Raw genomic sequence first — 21283 nt, 5'->3', positions numbered from 1 at the left:
CTTTGCGCGTAACAAGACGTTAGATTAAAATTCGGGATCACGGCGAAAAAAAAAAATGAGCATCCCGCGTGCGAAACGGGGCAAGAGCCGCCTCACGATTTGAAGAGCACCCTCAAGTTATCCCCCGACTCATCCTCGGCAAGGAGATTGAACGTGAATGCCCGGGATGGAAAAAAGCCGACAGCGTAACAGAAACGATACGGAGTGCCTGACGAGGAGTCACGCTGGCGGCCGGGGCAGGATTTGCAAGGGGTTGCCAAAGGGGTCGAAACAGGGGGTGCAGATTTGAACAAGAGCTCGGTTGCTATGCAAATTGGAAAGATAATAATCGATTGTCGGAGGATGGTTGCGTTGATGGGCTCGCGGATGAGCGCGGCACCACCTCCCCACCTGGAAAACACGCCGATCTCCCTCACCCCCTCTCCCCCTCCCCTTCACCCATCCCTCTTTTTCGCTGGCCCCTCCGGCCCACCCCCGTATCGCCCATCCCGATCTCCCTCAAGGGAAATTATATAGTCTGCCCTCGACGTACCCCAGGCACCATAGACCGTCAAATACCTTACCTGTCCCGTCTGCATTCATTCCCTTTCGTGTCTCGTCCCTATACCGGTAGTCCGAGAGTCGGGATGGACACTGCGAATTTTTTGGACACCTTCGGCTCTGCTCGGATAATCGAGCGCCCGACGATATACGCGCCGCAATATTTTTCTATCTGAGGTTATTGCGAAATATCTCGGTGGGCATGACTTAAGTCAATAACGCGATGATAAAATTGCGTTCGAGAACAGGCTTATTGTTGTACGTAACACGTAACACTTGAAATCAGAAATCATCATACGTTTAAATCATTATTCTTGAATCATTAAATTTATATATATATATATACACACAGTAATAAAATACACAGTAATTGGACATTACGTTTGCACAAAACAACAAATCATTACGTTAAACACAAGGAAATCATTAGTCAAGGATAATCTATAATATAGCATATATTTGTTATCATGTCGCTTCAACGATCGATTCTTTCGATCAATTATGCAAAAACATAGACTTGATTATAAACTTTTCGATTATAAGCTATATTGTTAGCAATCTAACGATTACGCAGTCATTTTGCTGGGGCTTACGTACCGGAAGATTGACAAGACAAGATTAATCGATCAATCAACTGGTGTAGAGAATTGAGAAAAATAAACGGCAGCGCGGACATTATGACAAATGATATTTGTATCTTTTAAATTCGCCGGAATAAACGATGTTGTAATAAAATCAGCATTGGCTGCGAACGCGGGGAGGGGGGGGGGGGATAGTGAGTAAGCGTTTACTAATTGAAGAAAGCTTCTGCGTATTAATCTTCCATTCAGTAGCAGCTCTTTTACGTCTCGCTATCGATCTAATTTTTACTTCTACTACTTTGACCGTATACGCAAAATTATGGAATACTTATGGCGTATTACGCCAATTCGATCGGTACGATGTTGTTCCATTACGAAAGAAATATGATCCTGCTTTAATATTTATTTTTCTCGATATTAAATGAATCTCTCCATAGCACCATATGCAATTTATTTAATAACATAATCGGATGAATATAACTTCCGAATCAGTATAAATTTAAAAAAAAAAATAGTAAATTATAAAATGCAGTAAAATTTAATATTCTATGCGCAGTTAAATTCTACAACAATGAGAAACATAATACAAAATGCTATTAATTAAAAGAATTAAACAAGTTGAAATTAATAATCGTTTTATGGAAATGTCCCGAAAAACGATATTTCTATCGCAGTTAAAAACAATATTTTAATATAACAGTTGTCCGGTGTAACGTTTCGCATTTATTTTTGAAGACATATTTCTTCGTAAAATTATTAATGAATTGGTATGTCAACACACAGAAATTTCTTTTATTATATTAAATTTATTTAATATAAAATAAGTGATGAGCATCCATGTATAACAGGATAATACATGATATTATTTGATGCCATAATTCGATGATAATGCTTTGTTGCAAATTCGTTGAGTCGCGGTCACGTGTACCGTACTGACAATTAGCTCGCTCATAAAAGTTTGGTTAGTGCGGCTTCGCTATTTGCTCCTGCCTATTTGTATTGGCGCAACTTGTTTGCGTATGTAAATTTGTGAAGTACTTGTGAAGTCATCGACAGAAAACGTCGCCTACGTCCAACATTACAGAGTCAATTTTTTCAAACGCCATGAAGTCGTTCATGTATGTTGTGCCGTATGTCGTGTCGTTGGAAAAATTACGCCGTGTATTCATGTTTAATTAAATTAATATTGCGTTAATTGCACAACTTTTTGTGCAATTTAATTTTGCGAATACGGTAGTTTAACCTTAGAAACATTATCTTTAGATAATAATTACTTGCGATGAGTCATGCATAGAAAACTACATTTGTAACTTCTTTCAAAGTTACTACACCAATTTTGTAGTTGCAATACGTTACGGTAGACGCTTGACATACACGCTTACGATAATACGAGTATATCAAAAAGTGACATATATACGTTGTGTGAAATTATACAAAGATTTTCAATGTCAAGAGAATTAGTACAAGGTATGTTCAACGTTATAATTCCCGCAAAACTACGTACATAAAAGTCTTTTTAAATTGATATGGACGCGTAATAATAAAATATAATTAATAATGGAAAATCGTTTAGGGGAGTTCGTTATAACGATGAATTTCAGACCTATGTACAATCGAAATGTAGGGTTGAGCTTCTCGGGAAACAAATCTCACGTAGATATTCCAGCATTTTTTCGTGGTGCACCGAATGCACTTGAAAAACTTTCCTTGGGGGATTGTTCGGCCCGGCCGCTTAACTCGCCGCTTTCAATCTCGCGTAAAAAGCGAGCGTCTCTCGGGGAGCGAGAAAATCCTTAACGAAACATTGGCGGGGCATAAATTAAGCAGCAATGCGAGACGTGGAGCGCGTGAGCGAGTGAGCAATGGGGATGACGGCTGTGAGCGAGGAGGAGCGACGTGAGGGGACAATGGGTGCTTAAAAAAGTAGGTTGCAAATGAGCGGCGTGGACGGGCGGCGGGGCAAACACGCGGGCAAACAAACGAAAGCGAGCGGAAAGAGGACGATGGGTTGTGGGAGCGAGGAGGAGAAGGCGAGTGCGAGAGGAGGAACGAGAGTTTCGTGTTTGCGCATATTTCTCGTAATATTCTCTGTTTATCTCTATTGCCCCTTGTTTATCCAGTGTCCGTCCGTCCTGCACGAGCGTGTGTGTCCGTCCTTCTATTTTCGTTTCTCCTTTTTCCTCCGGCTAGGTCCTTGCGTGCCCCGGCTGTCGTCGTCGTCGTCGTCGTCGTCGTCGTCGTCGTCGTCGCCGTCGTCGCCGTCGTCGTCGTCGTCGTCGTCGTCGTCGTCTTTGTCGCCGCCGTTCTTCTCCGCACCGCGGCGAGGAGGTACACGCATTCGTTTGTACGCGCGTGCATCTCCGTCACTCCTAACATCACCTCCTATATATTCCAAGCGATGTTTACGTTCGAGATAAAGCGAGGAACAAACAACAAGCGGGCGTCGAGCTCTCATGGTCACCGTACAGTCCGTCATAGCAGCGCTTTAAATGCGGTTGAGAAATTGGTTTGAGGAAACGATCGGCCGGAGAGCGATTTCTCGCTGCCGTCCGAAAAAAAAAAAAAAAAAAAAAAAAAAAGAACGGTTTAACTGGGTTTCAAGGTTCTGGCGTGTTGCAACAGTAAGCAAGAAATTTAAGGCAATAACGAACGAGCTATACAAGTTATTTACGGCTCGTACGTTTAGCGGTATCATTCATGATTCAATTGAGCCAACCAGTTTTGTCGTTTCGTTGCCATTGGGAATGGTTGCGTTGCTCCAATTATTTCCACGGCGTTGATTATATCATCTGACCTTGCTACTTATCCTTATTTTAAGAGAGAAGTTTTCCGCAATTAACTTGACGCGATTATCCGTTATCTTGAGAATCTGTATTTCCCAACAATTACCATTTTCAGAAATTCCGCGTGCAGGCCTCCTTAATAAGAAATCATTAGCGCGCGATCAACAACGAAGATTCATCATTATCTACGCAAACAATGCAAGAAGATCTCAATAGGTATGCAAATGTAGTTGGCGTACAGCCGGCAATGCAAGAACTCGGGATCAGATTTTTCCTCCTATCGGCGGCATTACGTTTCATCGGAAACCGTCGCGAAAAAGCGCGCAACCGTATTATCGTCATACGGACTCCGTCCGTATTATCGTCATTACGCGCATTAATTTGCATCCCGAATTACCCCCTTGCAAACACTCCGTCTCGTACGCGCGACATGTTATTACAGTCAAATGAAAGTCCACGCGCGTTCCCCGTCCCCGATAAATATCGGCTCGCTCACCACATTCGAGCCCGTTGGGACTTAGCCCGGGACGATGAATTACGAGTATCTCTGTTTCCAAATTTTCCCGGATGTGTGAAATATCCTAGATGCGATCGTCGCCGAGGTAGCCGCCGTGGAATGAAAATCTCCTCGAGGACGTTCGCCGGGCGCTCGTGGATCGCCGAGCGTGATTTACAGATCGATGTCCTAGCATTTCGTCTCGCGCATGGTCTCCCCGCGTAAATGGAAAAAAACAGCGGAATATTCGCGAATCAGTATTACATTATATCGGAACAAATATTTCATACGGGCGTACGATTTGCGCGAGAGGCAGAGAGATCGGTGTGTAATTTCGTTGCATCTGCGCCTGTATCGCGTGACCTGCCTTGTTATTCTCTGTTCTACGTCGTCCGCCGTGCAAGTCCATCATCCCCCGAGAGAGGAGGGGGACGATGCGGGATCGAAAAGGGAAGACAGGGTGAGAGGGCGAAAGGGTGCGCGCGAGCGCATGAACGACGTTCGGGGCTGATCGGAGAGAGAGAGAGAGGGAGAGAGAGAGAGGGAGAGGGAGAGGGAGAGAGAGAGAGAGAGAGAGAGAGAGAGAGAGAGAGAGAGAGAGAGAGAGAGAGAGAGAGAGAGAGAGAGAGAGAGAGAGAGAGAGAGAGAGAGAGAGAGAGAGAGAGAGAGAGATGGACAGTGGCCAATTCTTCATATCAAAAAAGAAAAAAAGAAAGGAGAGCGAGAGAGCGAGAAGAAGAAGAAGAGAGAGAGAGAGAGAGAGAGAGAGAGAGAGAGAGAGAGAGAGAGAGAGAGAGAGAGAGAGAGAGAGAGAGAGAGAGAGAGAGAGAGAGAGAGAGAGAGAGGAATAAGCGTCGAACTGTGTAGTACTACGTTGATGCGTTACAACGATTGTTTCTCTCTGTCTCGAGAGGCGATACGATAAAATCGATCTCCTAACGATCGGACTATCGATCTCGTAAACAACAACGGGCGCGCGCCGCTTCGCATCGCGAAGAAAAGCCGCCAATGAAGCCCCGCAGCGTGTTGCTCCAATGCATTTACAATAACGACGTTGTTTATCTATCGGACGACAAACGACTGGCAGTTTCCCCCGCGCCCGCGCGCCCACCCGCCACCCTCTCGTTCCCGTAACCTTTCTCCTCGCCCTTCTCGTACATGTAAGCTTTCCATCTCGCCCCTGTCCTCTCCTTCGCCGTATTCAACGTCAACCCTCCGCCTCTTTACCCCATTCATCTCCGTCTATATCGCCACTCTCCGTCCATTCTGCGTATATATACAATCGTTATATATTAAACACAGTGTGAGCTCGACAGGCCGGCCGAGTTGCAAACAATCGTGATGCACTCTCTACGCCAGTGTATGAGATCCGCGTTGACGTAATGCGGCGCAAACTGTGCGGATGATCGTCGCCAGATTTTTTTAAGATAAGGTCGCTTCATAAACTATCTCGTTGTAAAAATTGTACGAGGATTCCAGCGAGGCGGAGAGAGTGAGAGAAAAGGTGTTCGCGACATTTTGCGGGATACGGTATTGTTTTGTGATTACAGTTAAAGCTTGTAGAATGCGTCATAAAAGAAAATAATAATAGTACATAAATGAAGTGTAACATAAAAATCCAATATTACTTTTTGTATTTTGAAGAATACATTTTAACTTGGAATAAGATAATTTTTAATAATACCTTTGAATAGTATATATTTTAATTTATAGTGAAATACTTTTTGATAAACTTTTTATGCTTAAATCGAGAATAATTTTGGGTTGAATCAACGAAATCAAGGAAAATTTATCAATTTTAAATGTTAATTAATAAATATAGAGTACGATGCAACGCGTAAGATAAAAAAAGGGGAGGGGGGGAACTGGTTGACAGTTCCGCTGGGCGGAGGTTTGTTGGTATCATGAAGTCGCAGGGGATTATAAGTAAGCAGAAGGATGGTAGAAGTCGAGGAGAGAACACACTTGTAACACACTTCCGCAACGGTTCTGCGTGTGCGTGCGTGCGTGCATACACGCACCGGCGATTAACACGGACGGACTTCCTCTCTTACCTTGCGTCACGAGTATCGTCTGGCTGATGTAAAAAACATGGTGGCACACAACATGTTGTGTGTTGCTTACACTACGACTCTTCTTACTCCCGTAGGGTTGGAACGTAGGGGCGATGGTAGACGCGAGATCGGCTAGAGGGTTGCGTACACTGAGTTAGCACCGTTTCGTGTGCAACGTGTTTCACTCAGGACTCATCGTCGAAAAAGGCTGCTGACGTCGTCGACGAAACTTTCATCAACGGAATCTTTCATAACATATGAAGCCAAATTGAAAAATTATCACGCCAAAGGGAGTTCGCTGTTTAGGGTGGTCCTGGATCTTTTTAATCTTTGTTGATCGTTGTTGGTCAAACTGAATGCTGATTGCCTAATTTTGGCGCGGTAGAAATATTTCTGTAATCTATGAAGAAATATCGTCAAACGTCTGAATAAATTGCTCGTGAAAACTGCAATTTTATTTTTGTATGATTTTTGACATAGAAAATGCATAAAAATGCATAAAAATTTTTCTTCTCAAACAAATTTCTTTAACGGTTGATGCATTGTTGGGTAAAAGAAACAAATACGGTATACTAATTACTCTTAAATAAATTTCCTTATTGTGTGCATTTTTGACATCGTTACATAAAAAAGTGCTTTTATTTATTAGAAATGAAAAATTGAGCAAGATGTCTGGATGAAATATGTGATTCATTTTTGAAGAGTTTTAAAATGTTTTTTTTTTTATAAATGTATTTATTTAATAACTGCATTCCTCTTTTAGTGCAAACACGTTTTAGAAAATCAATCCAATCTCTTTACTTATCCGAGTAAATATGTCTGTCCTGTAAATATAAATATAACATTTATGAACTTATCAAGTTGCAATTGTTTTTCATTGTATCATCATATTTTATTTGAGATTCGACTTTTTTCTATTCGATTTGTTTTTTATCCATCATTGATGGATGTCATTTCTGTTTTTTACCCTACCTGGATTAAATTTTAAAATTAATAGCTGCCTAAGTACATAATAAATCTTACGATTTCCGAAGTAAGATACATTGCACAGGTTAATTTGCACAAATCGAAATTTATGTCTGTTAACGTGACATATTTTTGTAGAACGCTTCCTTTGATATCGATATAATTTGGAAATTTGGGCTTCCTTAGCCGCGTTTTCTTTGATAGAAATTCTGATTTGATCGCCGATATTCCGTCAACATCTGTTTGTAGATTCACGGTAGAGCGTATCTGTGCTTATATATGCACTGTACGTCGGTACCGCCTGCAAGGATTGAACTGATATAGCTTAGTGCTTACATTATTAATTCCACGTGTCGGTGTGTTGAATTGAACCTGCTTGGTAAACCGGCTGTAGCGTAACGATTTTACCCAGTTCTCTCGCTGATCTGTGTCTTCGCTCTTCGCGTATTGCATTTAAGAGATCGCCTCGTGAGACGGATCAAGACGTACCCGGGGCCAGAATTAGAATTCCTTTCCGTGACTCCAAAATTTATCACGCCATCGGCGTTTCAGTTTTTTAACTAAATACTTTCCCAACTCTCGCGAACTTTCAGAACGAATTAAGTCCTCGCCGGGCGTGTAAACATCTATCAAATTGTGAGCTAAATATAAAATTCCGGAAACAGGCCATTTGCGGGCTCCAAAATCGCTTATAGAAAAATGCTCGTGCTCCTTCCTTTCAACATGCCGCAAACAATCATGCAAAAATGCCAGAAATGAAATAATAAAGTACCCGAGTACCTAATACTACTTGGCTAGTAATATTACTTAGCGAGTGAACGGTTTCATCATATTTCGCAACTTGTTGCTATATATCGTTAACAATACGAAAATGTTAAGTCAGTTTAAAAAGGCTACCATTTTCTACAATAAAAATTATATGGGTCTAGTAACAACTGTTTCGTAACTGTGTCGTTGAATTACTCGTGGTGTCAGGTTAATGGGTTGAAATGTTTCCTCCGGCAAACAATGATAGATGGATAAATACGGATAGATGGATAGTTGACGACGAAGCGACTTTAATCATCCCGAGAGGCGTGCTCGGACGATCGGCGACCCCTCGCGGCGGTGTACAACAGTATACAATAGTATACTGTTCACGCACACGAGTCAGCGCAACGCGAATAAATAGCACGTAACGATTGTAGGAAGGAGTCCGCGCGATGCGTCGGAGAAAAGCTACTTTACGAGGGTGGCAGGTCTGATCGTCGGCTTGCCCGCTTTCTTGCCGGCGAATAATTAGAGCCGATAAGTCACAGCGCAACACCCTGCCTCACGCGGGGATGAGGTGCCACCGATGCGGGGGCCGGCGGAGCTCGGGGGGGGGGGGAGGAGAGCCGTGAGCGAAGTTGAAAGTTAGAATCGCGAGGGGTGCAGCGTGAGGAGGGTAGAGGGAGAAGGCCGGAGAAATCGCGTGCCGATGCCCCATTACACGGACAGACTTAGCTTCACCCGTAGTCGCGGTTCCTACTTTCGAGTTGCCGGCTTGCGAGGGTGGAAGCCACCCCCGGAGCGCGTCCCCGTCGCCCCGCCGCCGCCACCGCTACCGCCATCGGCGGTGGATACCCTCCGCTCGTCCGATACGCCCTGCCAACACTGTTGCTATTTAGGGTAATTTCGACTTTCCGATACCCGTTACGTAAGCGTGATTTTCGAGGCCACTCGCGATCGATCGCGCGCCGTTCAGGAAAGGTTTTCGATAACGGGCTTCGATTTCGCATGCAGCTCACAACGCTGCAATTATATCTGAGGTCAAATTTTCGCGCGACCTCAGCCATTACCACGTTTCACTGTACGTTTTCATCGTCGGGTATGCAATAAAACTTGATTACTCATCACGCTTAGCCGAAATAAACCGCGATATCTAAATATTTGCGAATATCTCTCTCGTTACGAGAATAAATTGATAATAATTCATAATAATGATAATAATTCATAACAATAAATAATAAATGTTGCGAAAAATGTAATTTTGTGTCGCGTAATTTAATAATAAAACTGAGGAAAAGTCGCTGGTTACCTCGCTAATTTGTATAAGAAATTCATACGAACGCAAATGCAGAAATTGGAATTCGATTAAACTGTTGCATTTTACGATGATGCATTTAACGCTTATCAATTTGTAATGTCAATCCGTCTTATGTCGTACATACACATGTACACACGATATTTCCTACTTGATCCACATTAAACATGCGTGCCCAATATATGGGCATTTGCCGAGTACGTTGACTTCTGACGTGGGAAATTTCTGACTGTATTAATCGAATTACGTATATTACGCGAGAATAAGCGGGTAATTTTTCGATATTATTCTATGGTCGGGTTTTTTAAACGTCCCGACGTAGACTTGTGCGATGCCACTCGCGGCATTACAGGCTGTCTTCTTTTATGCCGGCACAACGGAATACGGAGCGATTACGAATTTACAGATGCCTTATTCTGGGTTATTCTGTAATCAATAATTTAGATGCATTGTAACGTGAGTTGTGCATTGTGTGTTGAAAAGTACGACGAGAAGCCGTGCTAAACGCGATGTACGTACGCGCGGAAGGACACATCGTAGCAATTTAGCAGAGTTGTCGCGCACAACTTTATAAATGTAACTCTGTATTTGACCGTCGTAACTACTTTCGGCCTATACACCTTGCATTCGTTAAAGATGTGTATGGTCTTGGTCGATCAATTTTTTAGCATTTCTGCCGCGTATTCCGGGAAATCGAAGGAACTGCCTGCACGAAGCTCTATTTTCAACAGTTTATATATATATATATAGCAATTTTCTAAGAAATATGTTGCGGTTGATTATAGGTATTCGAAAGCGCAACTAATTTTGTTATATTATTGATTTACTTGAAAAAAAAAAAAAAAAAAAAAAAGGAAAGAAATAGTATTATCTTCATTCATATTTATGAAAAATATGTTTTTTGCTATTATTAATTATAATACTTTTGGAAATGAAATTTCATTAACACTAGCTTTGTCAGAAGTATAAAATTGTTTGTTTTAGAGGAAAAAATATTAACAAGATACTTTTTTTATTTATATCTTACGTGATCATTTTTTAGAACATATGTTTCCGTCAGAGTAAAGTAACTGTAACGATTTATATTTTTGTTTATATCAATTTACAACACTATAAACGTTGAAAGCACTGTTAAAAAACATGAAGTTTTTTTTTTTTTACGGAGCGAAAGCTGAGAATGTCAAAACTCTGCGACAGCCTGATTTTGCGTGCTATCACTCGGAACCGAAGATTTTTCCGCGGGGGGGGAGTCTATCTCGGCGGTTGTGGACAATAGATGCAGAAAGGAGTTTTTCACGCTGCTATTTTTAACGCCCGGAGCTTTCTGATGGCGAAAAGCGCGGAGAGGAAAGCCCGACGCGTTTGACCACGTGCCGGACACGGATGAGTTATTTTGATATCGGGACTTCATGCCCCATTAGGTCGGCTCGACGATTATTTCGGAAGCGGGGCAGGACAATACCTTGACAATACTCTGACCGGTGGTTTCGTTCGATTCCCTACCACCACCCCTCATTGTCACTCTCTTTATCCTCTCCCGTTTTCCAAGCTCCACGTTCGCCTGCCGAACATCAGCGACTGCTTTCAAAGGCTGATCTCTGCTGTTCACTTTGATCGGACATGTTACAAACGTACGCACCAATCATATTAGCCAAATAAGTTTACGTACGTTCGAAGTGTATGGAAGTTATTACATTTTTTAAATAAATTTTATTAGATATGTAATTAGTATAGGTATAATAAAATATGTTTAAAAAAAAAATTGCGCTATTGTTGCACGAAGTAATAATATCGTAAAATGTACACGAGTAATGTGCGCAAATAATAAGAACGTAAATACTCGTTATATTTCTTGTAAAATATATAAAATATAAATACAATAATAAAATATGAATATTATGATTATAAATAAGTAGTAAAGTCAATGCATATCCAAGTAACCGTATAGCAGACATGAAAATTGTTTCACATATTATAAAATTTCACATATTATATTTATTAAAATTATTTTCATTAATAAATGAAATTATACAACTGTAAACAATATTTTATTTAAGTAAATTTTATAATAAACGGCATGCATTAATAAAAATTTGACGGAAACGAGCACGAGCATCATTAAATATTTCTTAATAAATCCGAATAAATATCTTTATTTGCAGAAGCGAGTTTACGCGAGCTCGCTGATGGCAATGTCACTTCTGCCCTCCGTGTTATGTAACTGTCACATATAAAAAGGCGTTACGCGAAGGTTATATTTTACCGGAAAAATTGGGAAATTTTTCCCTCAATTTTATCGTTACAGAGATTATGCTTTTTTCGGGGCTTATTCCCAGCGCCAATATTTACTCGTTTATAATATACATCGAAGCGAAAATGCTTTGGCCGGATGTGAATCTATTCGAAAATTTAGTCGCAGTAAATAAATATTTGTTTATTCCAACTCAAATATATTTCAAAAAATGAGATATGCAGGCAGTAGCGTGCATTTTTTATTTGTCTGAAATATTTATCGCCGAACAAATGTGTAATTTCTACGATGATATTCGATAACCAAAACTGAATTTATATTAATCAAAAACTAATTTTTATTTACTGTAAAACTGAAATCTTTTTAAGTTGAACAAGTATCACCGGCTCATACTACAATCGTAGCTTATGGTGCATAATTATAACAATAATAAAATAAAAAATAAAACAATGATAAAAATTAATTTTTATTATATTTATCCTAATGTTCAATGTTTGCTCTCATATGTTTAAGATATAGACGATCACATACATACTTAACACATACTTAATTTATTTAAAATTTTTTTTAATTTTCATTCGTGACTTTTTCCATATATATATATATATATATATATATAAAATCATATACATAGTTTATTTACGCGTTTCTTCTCACTTACTTTATAAAAAAAAAAAGAAGAAAAAGCGGAAAAAGCTTGACGCCAACAAGCTGGCGCGTAGCGCGGCACCTTCTTCAATGCGCGCAAAACGTTAAACAATAAACACCATACGTTGTATACATAAAGGTTCAACGATTTAAACGCGAGCTCGCAATAGCCGGAAGCGTTTTGCGCTGTTTTTCGACGGCGGGTATATCGTAATAATCCTCTTTTCCGGAACAACATAATAAGCGGTAACGTAAACGCACCACTCTCCTCTCGTCGCGTGGACAGATGGCGGAGGAAAGACGGGGTGGTGATGGAAGGGACCGCGGAATTTTTCGGTGGCGGGGGTGAGAGGGGCGTTCAGGCGAATTGAACTAACAAGGTCCCCGAGGGCAGTTTACGCGCGATGTCCCAGTAAACCCCAAACTGTCGAGGGATGATCGTTTGACAGCTTGCGCCGCATAACCGAGTGTCTATAAATCCGCTTCCATGCTAAACTCATCGTTTCTCTAGCAACTCCTGCTTTATTTCGCTGTCTGGTGTATATAACAAAAAAAAAAAAAAGAGAAAAGAAAAGAAATAACACGAAATAAGTTAAAATAATAATATCGGTAATCAGTCCTGTAGCATCGCTACATCGAGGGATTACAATTACAAAAATAAAGATTACGTGATCCTGGCACGTTAAAAATTACGTTTAGTCGATTTTAATCGTAATTATATTTCAACTATTAAAGACATTTGTTTTTGCGAGAGATATATTTAAATATAATTACCATTCATCGGAAGATTAGTATGTTCTCTGTACCCAAGGTACGAGGTAATAATCTATAGTTTCTTGTGATGTGAAATTTCTCCGTTGTCATATGGCATTGCTATATCGAGCCCTCGCTTATGGGCTTATTTCGCCACAGCACATTTGGGTAAGATTCTCCGGAAGCCACGTGACGGTGATCAACCTGCTCGGGGAGTCCTTCACGGGGTGTCTCGGCAGTTCTTACGCGTGGTCCGCTTAGGGTATTGCTGCGGCCGCAAAGCATCAGTGAGAAATGGCGGTCATAGATCCTCCGCATCTCAAGTAGGTGCGTTTCGTGGCAACGACCGAGTGACCATTTGTTAAACTCCTCCGTTCCGCCGTCATCTGTCCGCCATCGGTCGGGAAAACAGCTTGCCACGGCAGCCCTCGGCGCAGTCGATCGTCCTCACTTTTTGTCACGTCTTGACAGGCGTGCGGAATGGTTGCCCTCGCTGAAAGCCTGTCGCCGCGATAATAATCGTCGTGTGTATTTCGCGAAGATATTTTTAAGATATTTGAAATGATGCACCCTGTCCTTTATTCCGCGGATCAGCGGACTTAATAGCGATGGAGTAACGGAGGGAACAAATCTTTCTCTCTCACGCGAATTTAATATTTTATTTCCTTTCCCTTGTCTTCCCTCTGGTCACTCGATTGGATTTCTTATTTAAACGAATCGCATTTGTTTCCCGCTTCCCTCCTCTTCGATTATTCATTCGCTATGCGACAAATTCGGAAGCGAACCGTTGTTTCGCGGGCGGGCCTCTTTTTCAGATGGATTTGCACTTCACGTTAAATGAACTACATATCGCGTTACTTACACAAATTTGCAGCGGGCAGCATGCGCATCGCGAATTCCAATTTCAGATCGGCCTTCCGTAATTTCCGGAAATTTTCAAAAATCGCCGCGAACTTCAATAAAGCCGTCGTAATTAATTTGTGATTATATCGCGAATTCCTGCAAATTCATGTTACGTTGCATAGCGCGATAGGAATGCAACCGACCTCAACAAGCGCGATACGAAGTGCCTGATTTAGAGAGACGTATAAACGATATTTCGATACTATTTCCCCGCGATACTTTCCAAATCGAATTGAAAGGTGCAAAATTGACAAGCGGCGCGGCGCGCGCCGCGGGCTGCGATTTTTCCCGGAATCGCCGTATCATTTTTCCCCGATAGTTTCGTTCGCGGAGAATGCGGAAAAATGTAACGCGCCGCCGCGCTCGCTCTCAGATATGAAATACCGCCTCGTGCCGACAATCGACTTATTAATTATCGATCGCTCTCGTTGTCCTCGATAGCGCAGATCTGCGCCGAGAGCAGATTTCGATCATCCCGGAGGTTTTTAACAGCTCGACGTATAAAATTTATGCGCCAAGCCATATTTATTTCTATGCATATTTATTCGATGAATTTCATAACTAAATTACAAATATCTATATGTAATGGTTTGTTAACTTGATAGTACTTGTAACAAAATATCGAACGTCAAGTGCCGTTTTACGTGTGTATGCATAAAGGAGAAATATTAAAAATTTGCCTAATTATCCATTTTGTGATTAATTTTGAATTGAATATTGACGAAAGCATTTACCACTTAACCGGCTGTAATTAATGGCTTAAATAACGCTTTTAACGCTGCTACGATGCTATATCTTTCGATTGTCAGAGAATTTGACGTGAATCGTTTGTTTAATTAATGAGAGACAACGCGAACGTATATATTGTAGCATGCTTGTTCTGGTATATCGATATGCAAGATATATCTTGAGTTTATGGGGTTATTAAGGACTTCATCCGTGTCTCATGGTAGGATTACTACGTTATTATCCTTCGGTAAGTGGCAGGCGGGCAGGTTGGTCGGCTGACTGGCGGGCTGGCTGGCTGGTAGGTCGGCCCCTTGTAAGGAAGACCAAACATCGTCTCCTCCTTACACAGTCCCTCGAGCTACCAGCGAAACTAGTAAGACATTTCGCCCCCTCCAATTCATCCCGTGGAATGGGACCCAGTTGTGAATTTGACCCTCGTAATTAATTTATAACCGTCGTTTCTTGTTGCAAAGCCAGTTGAGTAAGCAGGGAGTAACTGACCTCGCGCGGAAACGCCGACTCCAACTCCGTTTACGCCAATTACGCTTACAGCTCGCCTGATACGAATAATTTCACGCAAACATCTGATCTTATTAATATTACAGCTTTATTGATTGATTTATCGCTTTTAAATATACACGATATCAATTATTTACTTACAAAACATGTGTCCAATTTGATTCGCGAACGCGGCACGGATGCAAAATTATTTAACGTATATCATAGGGCTACTCAAAATTTATAATATTGGCTATAAATAATTTTCAAGTCTGCAAAATATACATATACGTCGGTCTTGGTCTTATATGAATCACGTCGTGTAGCACGATATAGAGTGCTTTTCATTTAGTGACACAAGTATCATTTTGTCCTTGTTAATTATTGGAAAGCCAAGAAAGATAGAAACGACTTGTATACTAAATGGAAAGCATCCATATGTAACCAAATATGCGCGATAGTTTCCCATAACTTTTTCGCTCAACGATAGGGTTAATATGGAAAATTCGCGGGATGACAGGCGTTACGAATCTTCGCGGCATCTTTCATACACTCATACCGAGCCCTCTCGCCGGATTCCTCTAATGCCTCCGCTTCCGCCCGATGCACACAGTACCCCGTACTTATTACCCAGCCTAATACAAATTCGACATAGAAGCGAGAGTTGTTAGAAGGCGCTCGGCGGTGCGCGGCGGGACGTAGGAATCCATAGATCGCGGGGCTAACAATCAGCCGTAAATTATGGTCTCAATATCCATTGTGTACCCTACTTGCTCTCAAGCGGGCCTAACCCCAAAGTCTGAGGCCAAGACTACCCACTCCACCGGCGTGGCTCAGAGACGGTCGGCTCTCTCACGGCCCGGCTGAACCGAGAGATATGTATATTAATGGGGCAATCTTACATAGTTTTGTTTACCTTGCCATTCTCCCAGTACGTATACAATTACTATCCCCGATCCCTATGGTGCGCTGGCACGAGAGCCGCCTCCGTTACAACCCCCTTCGGATTGCGCCGGTCCTCCGACCTAACTAGTTTCCGCCGACGTCACTATCGCGCTCGGCTGCCGTCCTGTTTCTTTTCTGGAGCAAACGAACTTTATGGAGAATTTCCATCACTAATTGCAAAAGATTAGACAGGGCCAAAAATATTAAGCTTTTAAAATTTCATTTTGAAAGTGTTGGTACGTGCATTCGATATTTCTAAGTGCGATATGTTTTTGCGTTGCAAATTTTTTAATATAAAAGTATAATAAGTTATATTAATGTTTTATTATTATTTATAATAACATTATTGATATAATATGTATGTATTTATGTATATATATGTAATTATGTATGATTATATTTTATTTTTGACACAATATCTCTCAATTGATTTCCATTAATTATTATAAATTTATATTTGTATTGTTATAAATTTTCCATAGTTAATTGCGAATGGAATAAGATATTGCTGGAAAAATAATAATCGTTGACAAGTAAGATTTGGCAAAATTATAGTAACAAGAATAAATATGGATATTCTCTTTTAAAATTATTTATGATAATAAATTTTTGATAAGTATTTTTTGATTAAATATTCTTAAAAATTAAATTATATAAACTCCTTACTGTTAGTTTTAAAATTATGTTTTATTCAATTTTAATATTATAGTTGAATAAGTTAAAATTAATATATATATATATATTAAATTGATTGATATATGTAAATTATATATTTCATTAAATAATAAATTATATATGCTAAAAGGGAAAGGAAAAGCACATTTAAAATATTAATAATTTATGTGAATCAATATTATTAATCAATAAAATATGTCAGACGGGAATGAGCCTCTGAGATATTTAAAATCGACGCAACTGATTCGCATCTCGGTTTCGTAGTGATTTAGCGACGCGCGTTAACGCGTCCGCAATACGTTCAGGCCGCTGACGGCGACGATCGAGGTCGAAGGATGCTATTTTTAAAAACTACACCGGTCGTTGCGACGATATTCCGATGCGAGAGAGCGCGTATCCGATAAAAACGAATTCCGTTCTTGAAGGGCTCAAACGCCGCGCCGATGAAAATCCATTCTACGGCGCGCCGGCTTTCAGCAAAGAAAATATTGTCCGCGGCGCAGGGGCCGGGGCCGGGGCCGGGGCGATCGCGGCAGAGCGGCACTTTTCACCTTCGCTCTTCCACCCCGGTTTTTAATTCCGTGCGTGGCACACGGCGCGCGCGGACCGGCTTTGTAGCGGAATGTACATTTCTCCCGCTGAACAACCTCATTTGTGTAATCCCCGAAGCTTCGACAACAAACTGTCTGCGGCATCGGAATGGGCGCTGGGGGTGCACGGGGGTGTGAGCACGACATTAACGTACTTTGTAGTTCAGCTCTCTGCGGCAGTCGTCCTTCTACGCCCCCCTCTCCCATTCCGTCCGCGCTCCACTCCGCGTCCCTTTACCACCAAGGTTCCGTCGTCCTGGATGAAATTGCGATTGTAATAGCAATTATCTTATTTCTACTATTGCTTCTTTGTACTTCGATTCGCGACATACGGACTTGGTGCTGATGCAAGCCGAGAGACAGGAAGGGCCGACGGGAAGGGGTGGTGCGGGCGGGACGGAGGGTGGTTCGCGAATGGAATTAAATGTTCACGGAATAGCTCGGGAAGGACTGTGACGCAATTTAAGTCGCGCGGTATTTTGCCGGAACGGAACGATGGCTCTTTCAGAGTCCAGCATTACGCGCAATAGTTATAACGCTTTTTTGGTATTGTTGCGCTTCTCGTTTATACTTTTTCATGCGCACTGCTCACGCTTTTAATACGCATTGCATTTGAAAGGTCGGTCGACACTGTGGTAGGAGACTTGCGGTTTTTATTGGTCGCTTAAGGGGGTCGTGTGATGGGAGGAAAAATATCGAGAGAGAAACTAATTATGTCTTTTTAATTATATGTGAGTTTTTACTACGGTATTTAATTTTATATTGTGACAAGAAGATTTTGTAAGTGCGGTATGTTATATTTTTTTATTATATAATACCTCTCTTGTGAAAATTTTAATTATTGATATCATGTTTGTGCTAGATATGTCAATACAGAATTTTATATAGGGAACAGAACTAAAAGAGAAATTTGTAAGGAATTATAGACATCTCGAGGGCGTGATACATCATTATTATATTTTGAGATGCAGTGACAAACTGAGATCGAGGGCAAATCGTCGAACGTAAAAGCGAAAAGCTGCATTGCGACGTCGAATGTCGGAGGTTTGGGGGGATGGTGGGGTGGGGGGTGGTCGACAGCGTCGACAACGAGAGATTGACTTGAAGGCTGTACGCCGCGCGGGGGTGGTTCGCGTAGGGATTGTCGGCACGGTGCGGTGTGGTGGATCAGAGTCGGAGAAACGGTCTCAGCTCGCGCTGCTCGGCCTGAAATTCGCCCGAAGTAATCAATATTATAGCTCGCGAAGATATATGCGGGAGGATGTGGGCAAACAGTGTACACACGTGCATTGTTACATGGCTGGGGGTGGTGGACGGTATAAGGAGGGGTTGCCGGGAGAGATGGGGTTTCGTGGGAGGAGGTGATGAAGAAGGGGCTGAAGGGTGCCACGGGGCTCGCAGAGCGGAGCCACGGTTACGCGGAGTTGGCGAGGGGGAGGAAGAGCCTGAACGGAGGAAGGAAAGGGGTGGACAGCCGGACAAACAAAACCCTTGCTGCTTCATTTCTGCCCGTCTGGCCAGACACCGACCCTTTATACGCGCGCGCTTCCGTCCTACGCTCGTCGCCACCCCTGCCCGATGCGTGGTAGACCCATACCACTCGACGTTCCGAGACGAACGGGACTTTCTGCATGGTACTTTTCGAGTTTGTTAATTAACGGCACCGCCGAGTCGAAGAATGCGTCGTAATGGCTCCGAATGGGATTGATAGTCTCAGATGCGGAGTATTGTTCTTGGCGGAATGAATATTTGCGGGCTGACTTGTCGTCGCGCGGTTGTCGTTATGAAAAATATTAGAAACACTCTAGTTGAACTCTTTTAATATTTTATTTAATCTGAATGTATTTCAGTTTAATTTATATTCATATTCCGATTAATTTACTTAATCTTAAAAACTGAGACAGTATACATTTTTTATGACTAAATCCAATATACTTTTAATTATATCTTTTGATATCATTAAAAAAAATATAGTTTTGTAGAAAAAGATATCCATTATGTATAATAAAAATAGTAAAATAATTAAAAAATTATTAAAGAATAAAATTGCACATAAATACATAGATATAATAATAATAATTAACTTCAACAAATTTCTATATATACGTTGACTCGTTAGTCGAAAATGATTGTTAAATTTTTATTTCAGGTCAGTGGTGTATACTTCCCTGGCTTCTGAGACACAGTGACGTGGCTTGTTGATGTGAGTGAGAGTACTTTTCGTAGTTGACGTGCATTTAGTACTAATAGCTTTCGCAACTCATATAGTATGCGTAGAAACTAAAATTTTATTATTCCCCTTATTATTAAACATATATTTAGAATTTAATGGCTTTAGATGACATCTATGTCCTCTTAATAATATAATAATGATTAGACTGTGAATTAATTACGTGAAGATTTGCATACAAGTAGAGAATACTAATTTAATTTAAGCATGACGCTGAGTAATGCAGAAGATAGAACTTTGTTCAAACGAAAATTTTATTTTAATTAAACATTTTGAATCATATATTAATGAAAATTTTTATTTTATAGAACAATTCAATTTTTCGAGATTATAAATCATGTAGAAAAACGAAATTCGGATAACTGGATAGTTAAACCGCATCGATTTGGGTATCTAAAACAGAACCAATGGCTTTATTGTCAGTTTTAGATCGATGTCGCGACTAACTTCTGAATATTTAAACAACAAATATTAAAACTTTTCATGCGACACAACCCAGAGTTCTCGCATCCTTCGTAAACTCGCGATCGGAGATCACCCTTCACATGCGACGACCCTAAAACGTTATGGGTGTTGACGGCGAGCGTTGTCAAAATTTTGGCGTCGTACAACCCTCGATGCATATAAGGAATCACGATTTGGGCAAGTCGAAGGTAAAGAGGATGCCGCGCGAATATTCGGGTGACATAATACTTCTTAAGTCGTAAACCTCCCTTGCTTCTTGACTGAGCGGCATTCCTGAAGTTTCGTATCGGCAGTCGTACAACAAACACGATTATCGATGTCTCGTCCGTCCCCTAAAGCGAAGGGGAGGAGAACGCGCCCTCGGATCCCACGTGCTGCTCCTTTCAACCCTCTCTCTATCTGCGCCGCGTATTTTACGTCGTCGTTTTCCGAAGGATCTTTTTCCCGCCGAGACCTTTAGAATTATCGCTTTCGCGTCGAATCGACGGCGGAATCGCTTTGCAACCAAAATTGTGAATTTATTTAAAGACACTTTGTATTTAACGTATACTAAGTAATATAAATTACTAAATTATTAAATACAAAATTATCTTTTAGATATCTTTTAGATTATCTTTAGATAGATCTATTGACTTGACAATAACAAAAGTTTTTTATTTTCGTTAAGAAAATTATATAAAACTAACGCAATACGTACAATTTGCACTTCTCGAATAATGCTCAAAAGTAAAGATTAATAATATGAATGATCAATATGAGACTTTTTTTCCCCCATTTATTTCGACACATACGTGTTTGTGTGGAAAATGTGATGCATATCAGTTCTGGGGATGCAGGACACGTATTGGCTATGAGGGTACAGTTGCCTTGTTTTCGAATCGCGGTGTCATTGGTTACTTGCTCACACAGTACATTAGCATTCTAGCTAATTAAAACGTAACTGAAAGTGTAATTGTCTGCATTATCAGTGATATAACACGTAGGCGAACTGAAAGTTAGCCCGTTACGTTGTGCAATACATACTTTTTCTTGCTTGGCCCGTGGATCTGTGAATAAAGGGAAATGACTGTATGTTTTAAAGAAGCAGATATCTTGATAATTTTTCTCCACA

The 21283-nt window shown here is 41.0% G+C and overlaps 1 protein-coding gene across 20 annotated transcripts in view; it reads left to right on the top strand.

Annotated features, from left to right (window-relative positions):
• FoxP (forkhead box transcription factor P) overlaps positions 1–21283 on the top strand; it is a 276092-nt gene that overhangs the window by 73067 nt on the left and 181742 nt on the right. For 5 of the 20 annotated variants that reach the window (XM_089082896.1, XM_089082900.1, XM_089082899.1 and 2 more), the window contains one exon: positions 19627–19680. The exons of the other annotated variants lie outside the window; for them this stretch is intronic. The gene's annotated coding sequence lies outside the window, so the exon portion shown is untranslated. The remainder of the gene's footprint in view (positions 1–19626; positions 19681–21283) is intronic. 20 annotated transcript variants of the gene reach the window in all.

Source organism: Pogonomyrmex barbatus, unplaced genomic scaffold (assembly GCF_055798465.1).
Source record: "Pogonomyrmex barbatus isolate J1 unplaced genomic scaffold, ASM5579846v1 scaffold6, whole genome shotgun sequence".
Classification (NCBI taxonomy): Eukaryota; Metazoa; Arthropoda; class Insecta; order Hymenoptera; family Formicidae; genus Pogonomyrmex; species Pogonomyrmex barbatus.
Note: the sequence above shows the minus strand (reverse complement) of the source record. Positions and strands in the feature narration are given on the sequence as shown.